Source organism: Rhinolophus hipposideros, assembly GCF_964194185.1.
Source record: "Rhinolophus hipposideros genome assembly, chromosome: 24".
NCBI classification, from domain to species: domain Eukaryota; kingdom Metazoa; phylum Chordata; class Mammalia; order Chiroptera; family Rhinolophidae; genus Rhinolophus; species Rhinolophus hipposideros.
In genome coordinates, this window is record NC_138070.1 from 25,309,640 (window position 1) to 25,320,747 (window position 11,108).

Sequence of the window (11,108 nt, forward strand, 5' to 3'; positions counted from 1 at the left end):
CCAAACTGAAATCCTGGCATACGAGCTGCCATTAAATCATCTACCGATCTCATGTCACAAGAGTGAACAATTTAAAACCGGCAAGAGGAGGCACTATATTCAGTCAAATAGATTTGACTGGTAATACGATGTTACTTTACTGGGGTTTATAAAGAGGAATAATAGCAGCTTTCCTACCAAACTGTACTCTCACCTTCATAATTACATTCAGACACCCTCACAGGCCCACCTTAGAAGCCAATCATCAAACTTTCTCAATATATTGCAAGGTAAGTACTGTGTTTCCCCAAAAATAAGACCTAGCCAGACCATCAACTCTAATGCGTCTTTTGGAGCAAAAATTAATATAAGACCTGGTCTTGTTTTAATAAAAGACCGGGTCTGATATAATATAATACAATACCGGGTCTTTATAACATAATATAATATAGTATAATATAATATCAGGTCTAATATAATACCGGTCTTACATTAATTTTTGCTTCAAAAGCACATGAGAGCCGATGGTCCGGCTAGGTCTTATTTTTGGGGAAACAGCAATATCAACCCACAACAATGAAATTTAACTCCATTTTACAGCTAAGCGTTCTTCATACTCACTCTTATACTCTCATAGTCACCAATCTGAGAGGACAGTTTAAATTACTGAAATGGAGGTGAGTGATAAGCAGTATGTCCGCTCTGGCTAAAACTACGTTCACTCTCTAATTCTTACTGCCTATTATTCACTGTGTTGTTATTTTGTTATACACACGCCCTGAGACCAAAACCATGAAAATAAGCCAAAACAAATGGGCAAGAAAAATGTCTTCTTCCTAGCTTATGATGCCATTTTTCTTTTTATTGGAATATAAGAGGCTGCCAAGTTCTGATGTCACTACAGTAACTTTATAGCCTGATAAAAGTATTTTGTCCATTAAACATTCGTCCCCCTTGCCAGTTTTACCTCTAACGAGGCAATGTGTACAATGACTCACTGAACAGATAGCAAATTATAGTAAAATAGAAAATACTAATTACTTTTAGTCTGATACCATAAAAAGCCACTGTCAGAAATTTCCCTGGCAAGAGACAGAAGCCAGAATGTACTTTTTAGTCCCCATATATCCAGAATGCCTGTAATACTGTTTTTGAAAACAAACACATAAAACATGACATCAGCTCTCTAGAGACCTAATAATGTTGCACAGAACAAAAATACACATTTTAAATACATAAAATCATTCAAATATTACCCAAGCATTCCAGTAATATGTGACAACAGACGTCCTAGTATCTTCAACATTTAACTACTTTTTTATCTATAGTTTTCTTTAATCTTCATTATCTGAAGCTGTGGCATACCTAAACTTGACATGAAGAGTCACTGATTTCACTGGATTTTTAAGAGAATTGAATTTTGAAATCATCCTTGGACCTAGAGGAGACAGTGAAGCATTTTGCTACTCAGTGTGGTCCACCCAGAGTCATTAATATTGTCGGAAACCTATTAGAAAGGGAGAATCTCGGGATTCACCCCAGACCTACTGATCAGTATCTGCGTTTTAACATCCCACAAGAAATTCAAATGCACATCAAAATTTGAGAATCACTGCTTTAGCACTGATACCTTCAGGACATTTGGATGTTTCGTACTGTTAGGCACAGTGCAAGGAAAAGGGTGAGAGGAAGGATGGCATCTAGGCGGAAATCAGGTTGTCCTTAAGGACTGAGCTAAGGCTGAGACAGACACGTAAACAGTATCAGCCTCGCCTGCAGGAGAAAAGGCCAGGTGTAGTTAAGGACGGCAGGAGCACCAGGTACCCTGTGTGCCCTATTGAAGACCTGGGCTTTCATCAGTGAGCAATTCAGGGCCTTTGGATAAATCAATTTTAAGAGCAGTTACATGATCAGATTTCTGTTTTAAGAAGATCATGATTCTGGCAAAATGTAGGAAAATGATGATTTGAAAGGGAGAAAATCAAGACTGGAGACAGGGAGATGAGGCAGTAACACTTTAAGCAGGAGCCACAAAGATTGTTTCGTCTCACATTCTGAATCTCCTCTCATCCCTCTCCCAAATTTTGAAAAAGAGGGTAGAAGGGTACGGTAATGGTAACAGAGAAGAGATAAGAGAAACCTTCCTATAGGTTACTGGGAGGGTACAGAGGGTTACATGTGTATAAATAAATAGAAAACTGCTTTGTAAAATAGAGAAAATATTATTTTGGTGATTCAGGATCCTATACTCCCTTTAATCATTCTACATATCAATTAACATAAATTGACATATATTTACAGATACAAGATGTGTATGTACCTTGTTAAATAACGAAGGTCCCCAGAATACCGTTTCACTGCTTGGATAAGTCACTGATAGTAGGCTTTTTCCCCCCATGAGTTATTTCTCGCTCTTGAAATTCAAGTGTAGAAAAGCTTGGATGAGGAGAGAAGGTAAAGAGACAAGAGGTGCATTTATTAATTTGTACTTCACTATATAATTTGTTGTGGGGTGAATGAATAACTGGGTCAACAGATGGCTGCAAGTAAATTCTCAGATGTGTACCTATATAGAAAGGGAACAAATACTATACTTGTAAAGTGTTACCATTTCTGGTACCGATACACTTAGAACATTGGAAAAACAAAGAAAGAATCTTTTACATTTACTTGTCAGTGATGAACTAAGAATTACATTTGAAGTGAAAGAGCCGGCAAGTAGAATCAGTCAACTTTATACTAGGGTTGGTTTGAGAAAATTTATTTATCCAATGGCTGTTTGGAACTTTTTAACACATTTTCTCCCTCCAAAATCACGTATGTGGTAGTTACGTAGCATAGCTACCCCACAAAACTTATTTCAGGGAGTCTTAGTACTGCAAAGGCCCAAGGAAGAGAGAGATCCTTTCCACAAAATCTTTTGCAAATGCCACTAGAACATGTCTAGTAATAAGGAGCTCATACCCCTTCAAAAGAACATTTTCTATCACGAGGCAGCTCTATTTGTCAGACAGTTCTTCCTTGGTTTAAACAAAATCTGCATCTTGTGAGTGCCCCTATGGAACAAAAGATGCATCACATACCACTATTACAAGTTTCCCTCCCCCATTGAAATCTTGGCGACCGGTGGTCTGATTTAAAAAGAAAAGGGGTTAACTTGGCCCTCTGGAGTGCAGGGGAATCCACCCCTGCACGTGGCCATATGTGATGAATGAGCTTGTGTCAAGGAGCTATGAATAATAGATTTAATAAAATTACAAATGCTGAAAATACAATGTCTCTGGAGAGACAAGTGACTTGTGTTCAAGCAGAACATCCAGAAAATTCTTCATCAACATTTCCAACAACAGAAATATCGTTAACCTCAACCACGGCCCCCTCCAAAATTTAAACAAAAACTTCTGATCAACATCATCTTGTGTTCTTGTTTCACTCTTTGGGGAAATAAATTTTATTTAGCATATTAGGAAATTTCAGTAATACAAATAAACATATAGGCATGGCCTGACAGCAACTGTTAAGGTTAGTAGCCTATATAAGTGTGTGGTCCAGTTCTTTAAAATTTTCTTGTAATATAACAACATCCTAGCTCCATTTTCTTCCATTTGGGGTGGATTTTTTTTCCAAAATAACACTGTGGTTTTCTTCTTTTTCTAAAAGAAAATTACACTAACGCTGTAATATTCTAACACTAACACATACACTAACGCTGTAATGGTCACTTCCGTATTAATTACAAGGATTGATTATTGCGTTAAATCCTAGAAATGAAGGACACCTTAGATGGTCCTTCTCTATTTTAAGGCTCCCTCCCTTCCTCTCTAAAAACAAAAAAATAAAATGAATGTAGTTATGAAAGGATTTGGTTTATGGATTTGTAACTGAATGTAATTATATTACCTTTAACCCATTCTTTATGTATAAAAATAAGGTCAAGGTTATTTTTCTAAGCTAGCCATTGGGATATGATTTTCTTTTACTTTTTTTTTTTTTTAAGGAGGGCGCAGTTTACAGTGGCCCATGTGGGGATTGAACTGGCACTGGCAACCTTAGTGTTATCAGCACCACGCTCTAATCAACGGAGCTAACCCGCCACCCCAGGTTCTGATTTTCTAATAATTTAGGAAGAAGTAGTGTTATTTCTTCCCCAATGACCATGTACCGAATGTGCCAATAAAATGAACTACTACGAATTTCAAAACACACACTCACAAAAGATGCCACAACAATTTAAAATACATGAATTAGTATAACACACGATAACATAGATGATGAATCTCACAGGTATAATGAGCCAGATATAAAAAGAGTACACATTATATGAGTCCATTTTTGTAAAGTTCAAAACCAGGCAAAACTAATCTATGGTGAAAAGCAGTCTATAGTCAGAGTAGTTGTTGCTTGTTGGACATAGTGGGGCTGTCTGGGAAGGGGCACCAGGGAGCCTTCTGAGGTGAAGGAAACGTTCTAGATCTTGTTCGGGGTCATGGTGACCACACGTATGTGCATATGTGAAACTTCATCTGGTTGTCCACTTAGTGTACATTCAATGTACCCTTGTGTACATTTTTATATTATACCTCAACTGAAAAAAAATGCAACACATTGTTTCCAAGTGCCTTTTAAGTTTCAATCGCAAAATTAAGAAAACTGTAACACATTACAACTACAGTCACATATGCCCACAGTACTACTAACTTCTGAGAATTCCTCATTATTTAATAATTCAAAGAAATCACTTCTGGATCAAAGTAATATACTAATGTATAAGAGAAGTTACCAAAAATGCCAGCAGCTAACATTGACAGAGGTCTTACCATATGCCAAGCGCTTTACTTCCATTATCTCTTGTAATCCCCCCCCCCACAATAGTGGTAAGAGATACTACCATGTTTCCCCGAAAATAAGACCTAATCGGAAAATAAGCCCTGGCATGATTTTTCAGGATGACATCCCCTGAACATAAGCCCTAATGCGTCTTTTGGAGCAAAAATTAATATAAGACCCAGTCTTATTTTCAGGGAAATACAGTGTTGCTATTATCCCCATTTTGCAGAGGTGAAAACCAAGGCTTAGGTCAAGATCACTGCCCAAGCTCACATAAATAAAAAGAGGTGAGCCAGTCTGTAACACCAATGGCTGAGGAACAAGCTAAAGGTCAACTTCTTAATTCTATTTGTATTAGAGCAATATAAAAATAAAACCAACCACACAATTCCAAACAACAGAACAGAAGCAGAATAATATATAACGTAAGTTCAACACTATAACCTGGTTGTTGTTTTTTTTTCTCCTAAGTAAGATGTAAGGAAGTTCACTGTTCCTTAATTCTATGATTAAAAGATGCATCACTGGCGCTCTCAAGAACTGAAGTACCAACTCACATTTCAACTGATTCATAGAACAAAATGTTCTTTGGGGTAGTTTTTTATTATCTGTGGCCATCAAAATACATCACACAGCAAAGCAACTGAACAACTGGGAACCAAGACAGGCACAATGGTAACTTTAGTGTTTACTCCAATTCATTCGCAAGTCCTTTCAATTTGGCCATACTAGTAGAAGGCATGCCCGGGATTAAGGTGGAAAGAAATTAAACATACTCTCCAAAAGGCTTCTTTATTTTCTAAACACACTGTATTGTGAGAAGAATTTGGTAGAGGACTACATGATTATAGGAAAGAACTGTGATACACAATATGATTTTAATCAGGAACAAAATATCAATCAAATTAACCATCAAATAAACTACTGCATTCTGCATTGGTTGAAAACTACAAGCACTGGAATTCAGATTCATGTTTAACAGAAGATGAAAATCAATTAACTACACCATCCGATTCAGAACTGCTCTTCCTTGAAAAGTACACAAGAAACAAACCGGGCTAATATTCTGAAAAACGCATCCAAAAATTATTTGGGGCAGGGGAGGTGCGGTAGGGGAAGGAAGATACACTATTGTTTCTCAAAAATTTTGCTCCGAAGATTTTTACAGAATATTTTTGGTAGATATATTTTCATCTACTTGTGCCTGCTGGCAAGACTGCAAAGCAATGCCTTAAAAAAATACTAAAAATAGAAAGAATTCTTTAAAAAGACAAGAGAAAAGAGACCCTAAATGAATTTAAATTCTACAATAACATAACAAAAACACAATGAAATCATACAAAAGCCAAAGCGTAAACTAAAATATGCCTCTTCAAACAAGCGTTTCACCTCTGCCAAAACGATTTGCTTCACATGAAAGTCAGATTTTGCTCTCCGTTTAAAAAGTTACTGAAACAATACATCAGCCCTTCCAGGCAGGACCAAACTGTAACACCGTTTTACATATTTATCAAAAGATCATTCAGAGAACACTTACCAAGTCTGTAACGTGTATATGCTTGTGCTTCGGACGGAAAGCAAGCAGTGACTTTCTGTACTTAAGAGCGGCGTACCCTTCGGTACTAAACACACACCACCACAGTCCTGCCTGTAAGAAAGTCCTGACTAACAATCTGCCTTTGGGTTGGGCGCTTCTTTTACAAGATAAGCTGTTAAGTCATGCCTTGATTTTTAGATCTGCTAACATATGGAGTCTTCTAACGTAGCCTCTCTCCGCCCGCCTCCCACGACTCCCCCCTCACCACTCTGCTCCACTCCCTCTGCACACATACACAGACACACACACACAAAAGGCACTGCAGGGCAGAAATTCCTCAGGTGCTCGCTAATGGAATTCCCAGGGTCCTGGAGCCGCTTCGGGGATCAAGAGATCTCGTAGCCCCTGCTGGGGTAAGGGGCAGCGAGGCTGTTCCATTTAATCAAATACAGAATGAATTTTCAGCTCTATTCACTAGCTTGTCTCCAGGGCTCTCAAAAGGCACCAGGCAGCTAGAATCACACACATGTGGCTCTTTTAGGCAAGTATAATTAGTTTGATTTTAAAAAGCCACATTAATAATATCACCTCAGGACCATTATTCAGGAGACAGATGACAATGATACTGTATGTTTTAAGCCTGACAATGAGGGAAAGAGCACAAACCATGAGGGAAAACTTGAAGGATTAAAAAAAGAAAACCAACAAACCAGTTTTTCCTTTAATTGTAATCTAATATTTTGAAAGCAACATTAAGTATATTCCATGTACCTAATTTTAATTGGAAAGAATCAAGTAAAGCCCTCCTCTCCATTCTCTTGACAGTGAATTAGTATACCACATACACAACAAATATTTATAAATGAACTGTTTATAAATAAATGGAATGTGTAAACACCATGTAAAATTTTAAATAAAAATAAAACATTCTCGAATTCAATCCAAGTGCACAAAATTTCTTGGACAAAAATCACCAATCAAAAATTGCAAAATCAAGTCCTTCAAAGCCATCTACTTAGCAACCAGACTCCAAATTCTCTTTCTCATCTAGTTAGTTGCTAGTAACGGGTAAGATCATCACCTATCTAAAGACTACCTGGTGGACAGCTCATCTACTCCCCTGATGTGTTGTCTCATCTACACTTTTACTTAGTACAAACTGCTAATAACAAGGCAACAGCTACTGTAATTACATGTTATAAATAACAAATTTGTCAACTAGTTATTTTTAATTTCCTATCCCCAGGATGATTTCACTATGATAATGTTGAATTCCTGAAATTGTTCCTCCCCCCCCCCCCCCGGGGGATTTTACTTACAACCCATCACCAAATGTTAGTCTACATGTTTGCAAAAGAAACATTTCTAGAGAAGAAAAATGTTACTTCAACTTTTATTTGGACAAAACCATAGATAAAGTCATCTAGGAAGTCATGAAAGCAGAAGGGCTAAGTGGAAAAATAAGAGGAAAGCACCAGAACTAGTCAACAAATTTTACCTGAGCTCTTTAGAGCGAAGCCCTAGGACAGAAATCCCTTCTCCTACACAAAGCCTTCACCTAGACATACACCTTGCTGAACTTGGGATGGGGGTGGGGGGAGTCCTATCGTCAAGTGCGCTTAAGTCCTTCCATGCACCGTCAACACCACCTGCAAAGGAGGCGAGGAGTAAGAGTGATGCAGGAGCCCAACTACACGGCCTAGATCAGTGTGTTCCCAGTCCTGAGGGCTCTGTGCACCTCCCCGCCTGAGAGCAGAGCTGTTGAAGTCCTTTCCACAGAAGAGGAGCTTGATGAGAAACACAGCCATCAATCAAAGCATCCCAAGCGAGTTACTACACAAACAATAGCGCAGTTATCTCTAGTAACTGATGTTCCTGGTGGACTACACTATTCAAACAAAGGCAGATTTCCCAAATATGATATCCGAGTTTTTGCATGAAAGGTAAACAGTATGCAGTGGCGTGTTTCGTACAGACATGTAAACGTTTCTGCTCTACACACTGCCAAACGCACACCCAGGGCTCGTCTTTACAAAAGGAAACAGGTTTTCTCCATCCTTCCCCTATAACTGAAGTATGAGGCACTTTTATTTCGAGATGTGCCTAACAGAAACTAGGGTATTCGGGGCCTCGCTGGGTGCTTAAAAGAATGCTTTCTAGGTGAGCACTGATTTACAGTTTCCACAAAGTTTCTTCCAGTTTCCTTTCCTCTTGTCCAAAAGTTGAACTACGCCCCCCCTCCATTTTCAGCTAAAATCGACTACTCAAAAAAAAAAAAAACAACGTATGAGCTCTAAATAAACAGAATGAGCTGTAAGATGAAGTCGAATGTTTAGAATCACACTGAGAATAAACCCACTGCGGTCCCAGCCCCCGCCCGCCTGCTCCCAGACACTGCCCATCGGGGATGCTGCGTCGGTCAGTGGGGGGTCTGAGCGCGAGGGCACCCGTGACGCAGGGGATCCAACGTGGGCCTCGTCCCCCCTGCTGCCCACGGACCGGAGAATAAACGTCCTGTTGCCTTTCAGTGCAGCCTTCTCTCTCCCAAGGGATCTGAGTCGGGGCACGGAGGCTGCCTTTCCGTCAATGACGTTTCCCCAAATTCCAGCTCTCAGCTGGAACGCAGCCTGCCCTTGCAGCACCTGCCACCCTCTGAAGTCCCGGCCGGGCGAGGCAAGCCTTCCGCAGAAGGGCGCCTTTGGGGGGGCCTTCCACCTGCCCGGATGGGGCTCGGGGCCACGAGGAAGGGCAGGCGCGGCTCCCTCTCCCTCCTTCGATGACTTATGACTGAAGTTCCCATATGTGAAGAAAACACAACAAAGGTCTGGAGGCTGCAGGCTGAAAGAAACGGCGCGCTGCACCGTGTTTAGGGACGACCATGCAAGCCACAGGAGGCTTCCAGGAGGAAAACGCACTCCCCGCGGCTGGGCAGTCAGGGCGTCCGCGACGGCAGAGAGGTACATAGTGCAGGGCGTTCCTCCGGCTCTGCCCACAGAAATCACCGTCCCGCGGGCGCCCTGCGGCTGGACGCCCAGGGGCGGGGACCCCACTCCCCGGGGACGTGCGGGCGCCCCCGCGCCCCGCCAGGCGCGTCCCACCTGCCCCGCGCGTCCCTGACACTGACGCTCCATCCGCCCCCGCGGGGCGGCCCACAGTCTCCGGACCTCGCCTGCACCCCGCACCCCGCGAGCCCCGGCCCGCCGGCCGCCCGCCCCGCCCGCCCGTACCCCGACCCCGAGGCGGGGCCGCCCCGCACCTCTCGGCGGGCCGGCGCAGCCCCCAGACCTCCTGCGGCAGCCGGCTCCCACAGCCGCCCCAGGTCATCCCGCGCGGGCGGCTACCGCGGCGGCTGGGATCCGAGGGGCCTCCACGCGCCGGGCGGGGGCGGGGCGGGGGCGCGGGTCCCCGCTCTCCTCGCGCCGAGCCGCGTAGCCGGGACTCCGGGGAGGGGGCGGGGCGGAGTCGCGGGGCGCGCCCCCGCGGGCTGTCTCCCCGCCCAGGCCCAGGCGCGCGGGCGCGGGCGCGTCCCCCGGCGGCGCGGGGACGCGGAGCAGCAGGGAGCTGAGGGGAGCGCGCCACGAGGCCGCCCCGCCCCGCCGGAGGGTGCGCGCGCAGCCGCCAGATCAGCGGCGGGGACGGGTCGTACCAATCTGCGAGGGGGCGCCCTGTGCAGAGCCGCCTCCAGTGCCCGTGCTGTTGTCTACAGGAACGGCATTCCAGAAAAGCAGCGTGCAGGCCTTGCGTTGGGTGAGGGTCGGGGAGGGGGAGCTGCCTCAGCAACTCACGGAGGTTGCCACAAGGCCTGCACTCTCTCTCTCCTCCCCTTCACCTCCCCGGAGAGGCTGCGAGTCTAGCCGCCCACGACGGCCCGCAGGTCCCCAGGTGCCCCGCCCAGGCCCCGCCCAGGCCCCGCCCCTAAGTCCTCGGAGGACTCCACGGTCCGTCCGTTCCAGGAGCCCTTACCTGCTGTCTACCTCACGGTTTTCCCTTCCTGCCGCTGTGCGTCCTTTACTTTTTAACCGCTGTCGGTGTTTCGTTTCCTGCGCAGTTTCACCTGATTGCCCAACCCACTCCCGTGCATTCCGAGTCCCGCCAGCTGGGAGGGAGGCTCCGTCCTGGTGACACCACTGTGGCCTTTGGCCCCAGAGTCTGACCAACTTGTCTTTGGGCTGGCCCCAAGTTATTTGATCTCACTGAACTTCAGTTTAAACAAAAAAAAGAAAAAATAGTTTCTGTTTAAAAGGTTGTCGTGAAGCATATACATGATACTGTGGGGGCGCAAAAAAACAAACAAAACAAAAAAAACCAGCTTTGCTCCCACCTTCTAAATTCTTCTCTCTGGGCTAATCATCAAGTTTAACAGAGACAGACTAACAGAAGGAAATGTCCAAAGTTTAGTAGGGATGTGCACGCAGGGGTGCCATAAGATAGGAGACCAGAAACACAGTGGGCAATTGAGGTTGAGATGCCATTCTGGACCAAGGAAAAGGGGGGCGGGGGCCCGCGATTTCCAAGGGAAAGCAGGTAATTCACAGGTGGACACCATGTGGTAAATAAACAAGGTCTTGCTGGACAACCCAGAACAATAGGACACAAAAGGAAGTTCAACACACAAGTGTCGCTAGATTTCTTCCTATCTGCCACATTTAATTCATGTGTGCCAAGGTGAACCTGCTGTGGTGACCATGCTGAGGTTCCTTTCCTGAACGGGGGGGGTTTTTCTATGTGGATTTCTTTAGGCAAGAAGGGGGAGCGTCAAAGATTC

The 11,108-nt window shown here is 43.9% G+C and overlaps 1 protein-coding gene across 3 annotated transcripts in view; it reads right to left on the minus strand.

The window, feature by feature from the left end:
- The window catches only part of CDON (cell adhesion associated, oncogene regulated), a 94,894-nt gene extending 85,128 nt beyond the window's left edge, over positions 1-9,766 (minus strand). For all 3 annotated transcript variants that reach the window (XM_081037765.1, XM_081037764.1, XM_081037763.1), the window contains exon 1: positions 9,600-9,766. The gene's annotated coding sequence lies outside the window, so the exon portion shown is untranslated. The remainder of the gene's footprint in view (positions 1-9,599) is intronic.
- Between the last annotated feature and the right edge of the window lie 1,342 nt (positions 9,767-11,108).